Source organism: Aegilops tauschii, chromosome 7, assembly GCF_002575655.3.
Source record: "Aegilops tauschii subsp. strangulata cultivar AL8/78 chromosome 7, Aet v6.0, whole genome shotgun sequence".
Classification (NCBI taxonomy): Eukaryota; Viridiplantae; Streptophyta; class Magnoliopsida; order Poales; family Poaceae; genus Aegilops; species Aegilops tauschii.
Genome location: NC_053041.3, coordinates 620357666 through 620372046, shown reverse-complemented (window position 1 = coordinate 620372046; position 14381 = coordinate 620357666).

Below are 14381 nucleotides of genomic sequence, written 5' to 3'. Positions count from 1 at the left end.
TGTCTGCATGGTTCCCGAACCCGTAGGGTCTACACACTTAAGGTTCGGTGACGCTAGAGTTGTTCGGAGTCCCGGATGAGATCCCGGACATCATGAGGAGTTCCGGAATGGTCCGGCAGTGAAGATCGATATATTGGACGAAGGGTATTGGAGTCCGGAAGTGTTCCGGGGGTACCAGGCTATTGCCAGCATGACCGAAAGGTGTTTCGAGAGCCCCGGCAAGTGTTGGAGGGCCTCATGGGCCAAAGGGGAAGGGGCAAACCAGCCCACTAAGGGGTGGTGCACCCCCCACACCCTTTCCCACGTTACTTGGGGAGGTGGGGCGCCTCCACCTGGCTTGGGAGGCAAGCCTCCACCTGCTTGGCTTGGGGGGCAAGTCTCCCTAGGATTTTCCCTAGGGAGATCCAATCTGCTTGGCCGCCGCCCCCTAGGGGAAACCCTAGGGCGCCTCCCCCTCTCCCCTTGCCCCTATATATAGTGGAGGGATGGGAGGGCAGCCGCACCTCTTCCCTGGCGCAGCCCTCCCTCCTCATACACCTCCTCCTTCTCCTCCGTAGTGCTTAGCGAAGCTCTGCTGGAGAACCACGAGCTCCATTGCCACCACGCCGTCGTGCTGCTGGAGTTCTCCCTCAACTTCTCCTCTCCCCTTGCTGGATCAAGAAGGAGGAGACGTCCCCGGGCTGTACGTGTGTTGAACGCGGAGGCGACGTCCGTTCGGCGCTAGATCAGATCTTCCGCGATTTGAATCGCCGCGAGCACGACTCCATCAACCGCATTCTTGCAACGCTTCCGCTTAGCGATCTTCAAGGGTATGAAGATGCACTCCCTCTCTCTCGTTGCTAGCATATCCTAGATTGATCTTGGTGACACGTAGGAAATTTTTGAATTATTGCTACGTTCCCCAACAACTTCATTGTTTTGTCTTCCAACTGCACTTTATTGTTGGGGTCTATGCTTTTTTTCTAACTTACCGGAAACTTGCAACCGGCACAAAGTTGCTAAAAGAGCACTTTAAATCGTTCTTTCTTAACAATGACATAACACATTCTATTAAATTATTATGGAATAATAATTTAAATTATGTGACAAAAAAATGAGTTATCAGCTTGCTTTTTACCCTTTTTTCTTTAATTAGTTGGTTGTATCCAGGGTTTTATTGCAAGCTAATTTTTTAAGGAAATGTTGTCTCGCGTGACGTTCTCTGTGAACGTTTTCCCAACGAACTAACTGAGAACCGTTAGATTTGGTGCAGATCCTTAACCACGTGGCCGTGGGAGTGTTCATGTATCACTGCGGATGTTACTCCATGCTGGAGAGCGTGGCTGCGGGTGTGCCGATGGTAGCGTGGCCGTTGTCTGCCGAGCAGAGGTTGAACGCGGTGATGATGTCTTCAGAGGGGGTGGGCCTCGCGTTGTGGGAGAGGCCTCCCCTCGGTAAGGACGGAGCGGTTGTCCGGTGGGAGGAGGTGGCGGCGCAGGTCAGAGAGCTTATGGAAGGGGAGAAGGGCGCCGGTGCGCGAAAAAAGGTCAGCCACCTTCGGGATGAGGCTGCGATTGCTTCGTGGTAGTGGCTAGCATGGTTTCCTTGCATCGAAAGAGCTAGGATGAGTAAAGAGGAGGCTCCCTAAAAGAACTTAATAAAAGGCATGGTGCCTGAAGTTTTTTCTTGATTTATGTTTGTATCGATTGCTATATGTGTATTTTACATTTAAATATAGAATAATGCTTTGTCCGTTGAAGAAACTATTATTACATATTATAAATATGGAAGCAATTTTACATGTGTGGAAAGCTTTGGGTCTATCTGAGGTGATTCAACATGCTTTATGTGCGGACAGATCGGGGTCGATAGTGTTGGAAGGTACGTTATGCAGCTCTAGTCAGAAGTCTCCAGTTCTTGGGATGCGGTTTACACTAGTAGAAAAAGGGTCAAATGTGAAGCACATTAGTGCAGGTTTGATTTTGAGCTGGCACTAATGTGTCCATTAGTGCCGGTTCCAATGGCTAGGCGGGCGGAGATCATTAGTACCTGTTCGTGAGCAACCTTTTGTACCGGTTCGTGTCACGAACCGGTACTAATGATGCTGCGTCAGGCTGTGGTCAGGTTGAGGCCCCACGGGCACCTTTAGTACCGGTTCGTGCCATGAACCGGTACTATAGTTTCTCAGTAAGCTGTTTTTTAGTCCCACCTCGCGAAGAGAGAGGCACTAGGAGCGGTTTATAAGCCCTGAGTGCAGAGACGCTGAAGGAGAGGCGCAATGCTCATCTGCACGTTGCTTAGCTTTAAGCCTTAAGGAATAGTGTAGACTGCACGGAGCTATGTGCAGTGCAGTTTGCACTATTCCGAAAGGCTTGAAGCTAATTAACGAGCATTGTGCCTCTTTTTTATCTTTAATAACTTATTACAACTCCGGACTTCTTGTGTTACGGCAAAAACTGGACGCACTTCGTGTACAAACTGGACAATCTCTTTCGAAGTATCAGGGATTCTGACGAGAACTCATCTGTTACATGGGCACTTCATTTTTTTAAACTTATTACAACTCGAGACTTTTTTGCGTTCCGTACACACCATTCAAAGCGACGTCATCAATTTCCAACACGTTCTAACATCATTTGCTGTTTTTCAGTCATTTGAACTCCAGCCTATTTTTGCATTCAGTATGCATCATTTAAAACGACGTCATCAATTTCCAATACGTTCTGACATCATTTGCTGTTTTTCAGTCATTTACCGATTTGTTTAGCGAGCTAAATGACGGTGAAATTGAAAATCACTACAAAATGAACTCTGAAAATGTTGGAACTTGGCATGGTATCATCATTTCGTCCGCATAGCATGTGCAAAAGAGTAGAGAGGGTCACGGCGAAAACTGGACGCACCTCGTGTACAAACTGGACAATCTCTTTCGGATTATCAGGGTTTCGGACGAGAACTCATCTGTTACACGGGCACTTCCATGTTTTTTAAACTTATTTGAACTCTAGCCTATTTTTGCGTTCAGTATGCATCATTCAAAGCGACGTGATCAATTTCCAACACGTTCTGACATCATTTGCTATTTTTCAGTCATTTACCGATTTGTTTAGGGAGCTAAATGACGGTGAAATTGAAAATCACTACAAAATGAACTCTAAAAATGTTGGAACTTGGCATGGTATCATCATTTCGCCCGCATAGCATGTGCAAAAGAGTAGAGAGGGTCACGGCGAAAACTGGACGCACCTCGTGTACAAACTGGACAATCTCTTTCGGAGTATCAGGGTTTCGGATGAGAACTCATCTGTTACACGGGCACTTCAATGCTTTTTAAACTTATTTGAACTCCAGCCTATTTTTGCATTCAGCACGCATCATTCAAAGCGACGTCATCAATTTCCAACACGGTCTGACATCATTTGCTGTTTTTCAGTCATTTACCGATTTGTTTAGGGAGCTAAATGACGGTGAAATTGAAAATCACTACAAAATGAATTCTGAAAATGTTGGAACTTGGCATGGTATCATCATTTCGCCCACATAGCATGTGCAAAAGAGTAGAGAGGGTCACAGCGAAAACTAGAAGCACCTCGTGTACAAACTGGACAATCTCTCTCGGAGTATCAGGGTTACGGACGAGAACTCATCTGTTACACGGGCACTTCAATGTTTTTTAAACTTATTTGAACTCCAGCCTATTTTTGCGTTCAGTATGCATCATTCAAAGCGACGTGATCAATTTCCAACACGTTCTGACATCATTTGCTGTTTTTCAGTCATTTACCGATTTATTTAGCGAGCTAAATGACGGTGAAATTGAAAATCACTACAAAATGAACTCTGAAAATGTTGGAACTTGGCGTGGTATCATCATTTCGCCCGCATAGCACGTGCAAAAGAGTAGAGAGGGTCACGGCGAAAACTGGATGCACCTCGTGTACAAACTGGACAATATCTTTCGGAGTATCAGGGTTTCGGACGAGAACTCATCTGTTACAGGGCCACTTCAATGTTTTTTAAACTTATTTGAACTCTAGCCTATTTTTGCATTCAGTATGCATCATTCAAAGCGACGTCATCAATTTCCAACACGTTCTGACATCATTTGCTATTTTTCAGTCATTTACCGATTTCTTTAGAGTGCTAAATGACGGTGAAATTGAAAATCACTACAAAATGAACTCTGAAAATGTTGGAACTTGGCATGGTATCATCATTTCGCCCGCATAGCATGTGCAAAAGAGTAGAGAGGGTCACGGCGGAAACTGGACGCACCTCGTGTACAAACTAGACAATCTCTTTCGGAGTATCAGGGTTTCGGACGAGAACTCATCTGTTACACGGGCACTTCAATGTTTTTAAACTTATTTGAACTCCAGCCTATTTTTGCGTTCAGTATGCATCATTCAAAGCGACGTCATCAATTTCCAACACGGTCTGACATCATTTACTGTTTTTCAGTCATTTACCGATTTGTTTAGAGAGCTAAATGACGGTGAAATTGAAAATCACTACAAAATGAACTCTGAAAATGTTGGAACTTGGCATGGTATCATCATTTCGCCCGCATAGCATGTGCAAAAGAGTAGAGAGGGTCACAGCGAAAACTGGACGCACCTCGTGTACAAACTGGACAATCTCTTTCGAAGTATCAGGGTTTCGGACGAGAACTCATCTGTTACACGGGCACTTCAATGTTTTTTAAACTTATTTGAACTCCAGCCTATTTTTGCGTTCAGTATGCATCATTCAAAGCGACGTCATCAATTTCCAACACGGTCTGACATCATTTGCTGTTTTTCAGTCATTTACCGATTTGGTTAGAGAGCTAAATGACGGTGAAATTGAAAATCACTACAAAATGAACTCTGAAAATGTTGGAACTTGGCATGGTATCATCATTTCGCCCGCATAGCATGTGCAAAAGAGTAGAGAGGGTCACAGCGAAAACTGGACGCACCTCGTGTACAAACTGGACAATCTCTTTCCGAGTATCAGGGTTTCGGACGAGAACTCATCTGTTACACGGGCACTTCAATGTTTTTTAAACTTATTTGAACTCTAGCCTATTTTTGCGTTCAGTATGCATCATTCAAAGCGACGTCATCAATTTGCAACACGTTCTGGCATCAATTGCTATTTTTCAGTCATTTACCGATTTGTTTAGGGAGCTAAATGACGGTGAAATTGAAAATCACTACAAAATGAACTCTGAAAATGTTGGAACTTGGCATGGTATCATCATTTCGCCCGCATAGCATGTGCAAAAGAGTAGAGAGGGTCACGGCGGAAACTGGACGCACCTCGTGTACAAACTGGACAATCTCTTTCGGAGTATCAGGGTTTCGGACGAGAACTCATCTGTTACACGGGCACTTCAATGTTTTTTAAAATTATTTGAACTCCAGCCTATTTTTGCGTTCAGTATGCATCATTCAAAGCGACGTCATCAATTTCCAACACGTTCTGACATCATTTGCTGTTTTTCAGTCATTTACCGATTTGTTTAGAGAGCTAAATGACGGTGAAATTGAAAATCACTACAAAATGAACTCTGAAAATGTTGGAACTTGGCATGGTATCATCATTTCGCCCGCATAGCATGTGCAAAAGAGTAGAGAGGGTCACGGCGGAAACTGGACGCACCTCGTGTACAAACTAGACAATCTCTTTCGGAGTATCAGGGTTTCGGACGAGAACTCATCTGTTACACGGGCACTTCAATGTTTTTTAAACTTATTTGAACTCCAGCCTATCTTTGCGTTAAGTATGCATCATTCAAAGCAACGTCATCAATTTCCAACACGGTCTGACATCATTTGCTGTTTTTCAGTCATTTACCGATTTGGTTAGAGAGCTAAATGACGGTGAAATTGAAAATCACTACAAAATGAACTCTGAAAATGTTGGAACTTGGCATGGTATCATCATTTCGCCCGCATAGCATGTGCAAAAGAGTAGAGAGGGTCACAGCGAAAACTGGACGCACCTCGTGTACAAACTGGACAATCTCTTTCGGAGTATCAGGGTTTCGGACGAGAACTCATCTGTTACACGGGCACTTCAATGTTTTTAAACTTATTTGAACTCCAGCCTATTTTTGCGTTCAGTATGCATCATTCAAAGCGACGTCATCAATTTCCAACACGGTCTGACATCATTTACTGTTTTTCAGTCATTTACCGATTTGTTTAGAGAGCTAAATGACGGTGAAATTGAAAATCACTACAAAATGAACTCTGAAAATGTTGGAACTTGGCATGGTATCATCATTTCGCCCGCATAGCATGTGCAAAAGAGTAGAGAGGGTCACAGCGAAAACTGGACGCACCTCGTGTACAAACTGGACAATCTCTTTCCGAGTATCAGGGTTTCGGACGAGAACTCATCTGTTACACGGGCACTTCAATGTTTTTTAAACTTATTTGAACTCCAGCCTATTTTTGCGTTCAGTATGCATCATTCAAAGCGACGTCATCAATTTGCAACATGTTCTGACATCATTTGCTATTTTTCAGTCATTTACCGATTTGTTTAGGGAGCTAAATGACGGTGAAATTGAAAATCACTACAAAATGAAGTCTGAAAATGTTGGAACTTGGCATGGTATCATCATTTCGCCCGCATAGCATGTGCAAAAGAGTAGAGAGGGTCACGGCGGAAACTGGACGCACCTCGTGTACAAACTGGACAATCTCTTTCGGAGTATCAGGGTTTCGGACGAGAACTCATCTGTTACACGGGCACTTCAATGTTTTTTAAATTTATTTGAACTCCAGCCTATTTTTGCGTTCAGTATGCATCATTCAAAGCGACGTCATCAATTTCCAACACGGTCTGACATCATTTGCTGTTTTTCAGTCATTTACCGATTTGTTTAGAGAGCTAAATGACGGTGAAATTGAAAATCACTACAAAAAGAACTCTGAAAATGATGGAACTTGGCATGGTATCATCATTTCGCCCGCATAGCATGTGCAAAAGAGTAGAGAGGGTCACGACGAAAACTGGACGCACCTCGTGTACAAACTAGACAATCTCTTTCGGAGTATCAGGGTTTCGGACGAGAACTCATCTGTTACACGGGCACTTCATTGTTTTTTAAACTTATTTGAACTCCAGCCTATTTTTGCGTTCAGTATGCATCATTCAAAGCGACGTCATCAATTTCCAACACGTTGTGACATCATTTGCTGTTTTTCAGTCATTTACCGATTTGTTTAGGGAGCTAAATGACGGTGAAATTGAAAATCACTACAAAATGAACTCTGAAAATGTTGGAACTTGGCATGGTATCATCATTTCACCCGCATAGCATGTGCAAAAGAGTAGAGAGGGTCACGGCGAAAACAGGACGCACCTCGTGTACAAACTGGACAATCTCTTTTGGAGTATCAGGGTTTCGGACGAGAACTCATGTGTTACACGGGCACTTCAATGTTTTTTAAACTTATTTGAACTCCAGCCTATTTTTGCGTTCAGTATGCATCATTCAAAGCGACGTGATCAATTTCCAACACGTTCTGACATCATTTGCTGTTTTTCAGTCATTTACCGATTTGTTTAGAGAGTTAAATGACGGTGAAATTGAAAATCACTACAAAATGAATAGCAGAAAATAAATAATGCAGAAAAGAAAAAACTATATAATTTTTTTATATTTACAAAGAAACTAAATACAACAAAAAAAATTACTCAGAAATAAATAGAAGAAATTTATATAAAAAATTGTTGGGGCGCTGCCCGCTGGGCCTGCCAACCCTAGGGTTTGCAAATACAGGCCCAGAAGGGCTAGAAGGCTCAACGGGCAGCACGCCAAAGTTAGGCTCAGAAGCCTGCTATAGTGAGGAGTTCGAGACAGCAGCCGCGCCGGGGCTTTTAAACTGGTGCGGGCGCCCCTCGGCTAGCGAGGTGGGACTAAACTTGCCCGCACCGCTCCTGCGCCAGCGCACACCTTTAGTACCGGGTCGTGGCTCCAACCGGTACTAAAGGGGGGCCTTTAGTACCGGTTGGAGCCACGAATCGGTACTAAAGGGGAAGTTTCCCGCCCCTTGGCCTGGCGAAAATTGGCCTTTAGTACCGGTTGGTAGCTCCAACCGGTACTAAAGGCCCCTCCTATATATATGGCACTTGCGAAAAATTCAGTTTCATCGACCACCACTTCTTCTCCAACTACTTCGCGCGACATCGCCGTCGCCCCTCGCTGCCCCCGCCGCGCGCCGTCGCCCCCGCCGCGCGCCGTCGCCCTCACCGCCCGTCGTCACCGTCACCGCCGTCTCCCCCGCCGCCCGTCGCCGCCGCCCCGTACCACGTCGCCGTCTCGATCGCGCCGTCGCCCCCGGCCTGCCGCTCGTCGTCGCGCCGTCCCCGTCGCATCGTCGTCTCGCGCCGGCGCCCCCCTCTCGTACACACACACACACATACACACACACACAGACACACACACACACACACACATTGTTTTTTACTTATTTTCTGTTTTCTGTTGTTTAGATTAATGTTAGATAAATTACGTAGATAAGAATGTTAGATGAATTATATGGAAAAGATGTTAAATATTAATGTCAATTTTAGATGAATTAGCTAGATATTAATTAGGTATATATATGAGATTTGAACTAGTTGAATTAATATAACTAGTTTATTTTTAGTATGAAAATCAATAGAACAAGTTTAGTTTTAGTAAGAAAATTTAGGTATATGAGATTATTTAAATTGTTGAATTAATATAACTAGTTTATTTTTAGTAAATTCTTAGTTGTACTAGTTGAATTAGTAGAACTAGTTTATTTTTAGTAAGAAAATTTAGGTATATGAGATTTGATGATCTAATTAAAATATTACTATATATATAGCTACTTTATATATTTTAGTAAGAAAATTAATAGAACTAGTTTATTTTTAGTAAATTCTTAGTTGAATTAATAGAACTAGTTTATTTTTTGTAAGAAAATTTAGATATCTGAGATTTGATGATCTAATTAAAATATTACTATATGGAACTAGCTACTTTATTTTAGTAAGAAAATTAATAGAACACGTTTATTTTTATTAAATGCTTAGTTGAATTAATAGAACTAGTTTATTTTTAGTAAGAACATTTTGATATCTGAGATTTGATGATCTAATTAAAATATTACTATATGGAACTAGCTACTTTATTTTAGTAAGAAAATTAATAGAATACGTTTATTTTTATTTAGTGCTTAGTTGAATTAGTTGAATTAATAGAACTAGTTGAACTAATAGAAGTAGTTGAATTAGTTGAATTAGTTGAATTAATAGAACTAGTAAGTGTTTAATGTTTCACCTATATGAACATACGAAATGTCGTCTGACGACGAAAAAGATTTCATTAAGTGCGAATTCTATGAAGACCAGCGCGGCCTGTGCGACAGAAATTTCCTTGTTGATGATAGGCGCTTCAGCATCAAGCTGGATGAGACCTTCGAAGTGGATACAGTAAGTCACAACGACAAGTCTTTTTTCGTAATTAAGCATGACTTATATATGCTTCATTTGCTTCAACTTATAATTTTAAATTTTCACTATTCTACTAGCGCATCCCCTGCCATGCAAGAATTTTTGTCTTGGATAAGATAGGTTTCAGTGCTATGGAAACTATGGAGGTAAAGAGAGTTACCTGAAGACCGAGCATGCTGGTTATACTTTCAACGTCAAATTATACAATGCAGACACGTACACCTATTTTGAATGCAACACTTGGCAAGCACTATGCAAGGCTTATGCATTTGAGCCTGATATGGTTATCACCTTTGATATTCGTCCGGAAGATAATATTGAAGGTAATAGGGACATCTGGGTCAATGTGCAGACGCCTCCAGTTCTACCATTATGTGAGTTTCTCAACCATATTTATGTCTTTGATATTGTTTATTCAAAAATAGTTGACAACTAATTTCTATTGACAGCTTATTTCCATTCAAGCAAACATGTCCGGCGCTTGGTAGACAGGACCTACTACTGTCCCGGAGCTGAACTAAACTGCCAGGAGATAAGTCATTATGTTTCATGGCTTGAGGATCTTGATGCTGTTAAGAGAAATCATTTTCCTGAATTTGAAAATCTTAGTACTCAAAACGTGCGACCAATAGTGATCATATTGAACTACGGTCACATGTATTTAGGAAAGATGGTAAGATTTTTACTATTAGTCCTCAGGGCATCTTTTGCATACATTATTTTTCAAGCTAAACTTTCATTGCTAAGTATATTAATTACTATACGATGTTCTTCAACAGGGACTCCCGATGACAGTTGTGCCTCAGTGGATCGAAACTAAAGGTCGCATGTCAATTGTTAGCTTACGGCCAAGATATCCTACAGTGCACATGAGTGCATTCAGGATTTCTGAAAGCGATGAATGCTTAATAGTGAAAGATTGGAGCAAAATTGTTAACGATCGCAGAGAAGTACTAGGGGGCAGCAATCAGAAGCGCAGCCCACGATTAGGAGACAGGTTCATCTGCATGCTCCAATATGATGAATCAGGAGAGCTATACATGTTCTATGCTATTTTACCTGAGAGAGAGAGAGCAGCAGGAGTGATTTAGCTAGTTATCATGCTCTTAGTACTTGTTGTCCTCTCATGCGTGTCCGTGTTCTTCGTCCTGAACTTAATCTCAAAGAGTGATTTGCTTTTGTGGTGTTATGAACGCTTATAATATCATGACCATGTTGAACTCGATGATATCTTTGCTAGCTAGTATATACTGTTGTTGGTGATGATATGATGCAAGAGTTTTTATATTAATATGATGATGATGAGTTATTATATCATTTATGAAAGAAACCGCATATTAGTTTCAACTGGATGGATCCTAGCTAAGTGATCAAGTATATGCCATATCCATATTACTTAGATCACTAAGTGATCAAGTATATGCCATATCCATATTACTTAGATCACTAAGTGATCAAGTAGTATGGATATGGCATATACTTGATCACTTAGCTAGGATCCACATGCATCCAGTCGAAACTAATCTGCGGTACTTTCACCTAATGATTTAACAACTCATTATAATGTAAAGCAATCACTAAATTAAATTGAAAACACAAAACTAAAGGAAAAACAAAAATTAAAACCAAAACACACCCAAACATTTAGTACCGGTTAGTAACACGTTAGCGCCGGTTCGTGCCAAACCGGTACTAAAGGGGGGGCCATTAGTCTCCACTCCATAGTGCCGGTTGCAGAACCGGCACTAAAGGCCCTTACGAACCGGTGATAAAGGCCGGTTCTGCACCAGTGTTACAAGAGTCAATTGTTGTCGCTTTTTGCTATATTTGGTGGCAAGGACGTGAATTTGTAAAGGAGGGAACTGTTGCAGCACCCCCTCAGACTGCTTTTGTAGTCGAAGCCCTAACTGCAAACTACAGTTATGTGTCTTCTTCTAGCCGACCACATGAAATATTATGGGCTAAAACGAAACAGGGACGTTATAAACTCAATGTTGATGCTGTTTTCGATGATGATGGGACTGGAGTTGTAGGGGTTGTCCTCCGTAATAGTATTGGTGGAACGGTTGCAAGTGTTGCAGCTCCTTTTGTTTATGTCCTCAATGTGGCGTATGCTGAGGTCCTGGCGGTTCAAAAAGGTATTGATCTCATTGAGCACTTGGGATGCACAAATGTGGCTATAGAGTCGGTCTCTTTGGAAGTTATTAGTGCATGCAGACGCGAGTTGGAGGTGTTAAGCCCTACGTAGCTACCTTGGCGGACTGTTTTACTAGAGCACATATGATTAATGGTATTTCATTTCATTGCTGGTTGAGAGAAGCAAATCAAGTGGCGCATCATTTAGAAAAATGTTTTATGATTCTGATACTAAATTTAGTTGGGATGCGGATCCACCCGATTTTCTCCTAATGTAATCCATGATGTAACTTTGTTGACATCCTAATAAAGCGCCATGAGGCCGAATTTCAAAAAAAAAATGGAAGAAATTTTAAAATTATTCTAAGGTAAAAGAAGTAGGACAATCCAAAATTACTTGTGTCACAAACTCATAATTGAAATGATTAAGGACAATGATCAGGTGAATAATCAAATATAAGCCAAGAATGTCGACGGCAGAGGATTTGACATCACAAATGACATGGTTTTTAAGATAGGCCTTTTTATACTATTGACCTACATATTTCAATATTTTCCATGTGACATTATTTGATCAGCAAAAACAAAATGCAAAAATAGCAAATCTGATTACGCTCCAGATGCTCACATTACATGTGAGACCACAGGTGAAATAGGCTAACAAAATGGCAAATGAATTGACAAAGCCATTTATTCTAGAAAAAATAGTATAAATAATGGATTTGAATTCTTCATATTTACTGGAAAAGAAGAAAGTAGAAACTCACCTCCAACTGGTGCCCCACAAAAGGAGAGGAACCATGGGTGATTGAGTGCAATCCTTTCCAATTACATCTGCATATAGATCAACAATGTAGTCAAAGTATAAAGTGCATGTGATGGTACTCCAACTATACATGTACGGTCAAAATCTGTGATCACTTTATTTTATTTTTATTTTACAAGAAAACTACTATCACTTTCTTGAATATATAGGAAAACAAACTACATATGTTTTCGTGGTAGTATCACCAACTTTTGTAAGTATCATATGAACATCCAACATGCTCTTCTTTTAATTGACAAATTATTTGCTTATTGTCAACTTTTTAACCATGGAAATTTCAATAAAACCACGTTATCTAAATTTAGAATTTTATCCTTACCTTAAAATGAAGATATTACGGCAATATTTCAACCCAGAAAAGCCTAATGAATATCCTCATCAAAATATTATGCATTGAAGGCACGTGGCAATCAAAAATATCAATTTAATAGCCCCATATGAATGGATGAGGACAATTGGCTCTGGGGTGCGCCATCAACCGAAATTGGTACCGCTATTGATTACTATGTGATTGCAACAATCAAGTCCACTTTTGTAGTGCAGACATGTAAGTACTCCTGCGATAATACACTACATTATTGCACAATAGATGCACATGCAGCTAGTTAATGCGCCTGGAATGAATAATACATGCATCTAGTTAATGCGCTTTTACATGCACTAGTTACATTACACAATGTGATTTTTCTATAGTCTTTTTTAATTTTTGAACTTTGTTTTTGGGTTATAAGTGTGACATTTGTTGGCTGAACTACGACGCAAGACAATGGTTTCACTATAATAAAGAGAATATTCTCTCCTAGTGTAATTTTGTAAGAGAGAAGCTCTTAGGGTAATTGTTACAGTGCTAGCTTGTGAGATAATTGATTTCCATGAAAATTCATAAAATTTTAAACTTAACACTTGGCATGGATATTTGAGAATTCTATATAAAAATTCATATAATTTTAATTGTGCAAGTCCCTAGTATCATTTATCTTAAGAAAACTTAGGTTTTCGTAATCTCAATTCCAAAAAATGTTTAAAAACAATCCGTGATTCTGAAATTGAAATTTTTGTTAGTTAAGTAACAATTCCAAGGAAATTCATTGTACTAATTCCAAGGAAAATAGTACTCTTGTTAAAAAAATCAAAGAAAGACACACTCAAATTCCTGGATTTTTCATTGTACTAACACAATGTACCATATATCACATGATCTGATCGGCAAAATGGGTATTATTGATATGCATGATGATGAGATCCCTGCCTGTTGATATGCATGTACACAAGTTTAACATATTTTAGAAAATTTTAATTATTACTCACATACATGAAGTTATTGACACGCATGTTGGTGGGCCCTTGTCAATTGCCAAGTCACATGCCCACTAGCAATAATTAGCATTTGACGTACTCCCTCTGTTCAAATATATAGGATCTAATACATTTTTTGATGTAACCTTTGACCATGTGCTAGAACAATAATATATGACATGCATTTTACACAAAGCATACCATCAATTTTGTATGTGAAAGGAGTTTCTAGTGATATAATTTTTGTATCATACATATCATATACTAATAATTTTATTAATGGTTAAAGGCTACCCAAGTAAACTTATTAGGCCCTAAATATCTCTGTGTGTGTGCGTGTGTGTAGATATGAAATACATCTTCAAATACAAGTTCGGGTCTATGCATCCCCATGAATGCACTTTATTGTTCTGTCTTCGAACTGCACTTTGTTGTTGGGGGTCTAAACTTTCTTTTTCTTTCTAACTTACCAAAAACTTGCAACCTGCACAAAGTTACTAAAAGAGGACTTTAAATCGTTCTTTCTGAATAACATCAGGCATAACACATTATATTAAATTATTATAGAATAACCATTTACATTATTTGAAAAAATATGAGTCATCAGCTTTCTTTCTTATCACTTTTCATTAGTTGGTTGTATCTTGTCAAGGTTTTACTT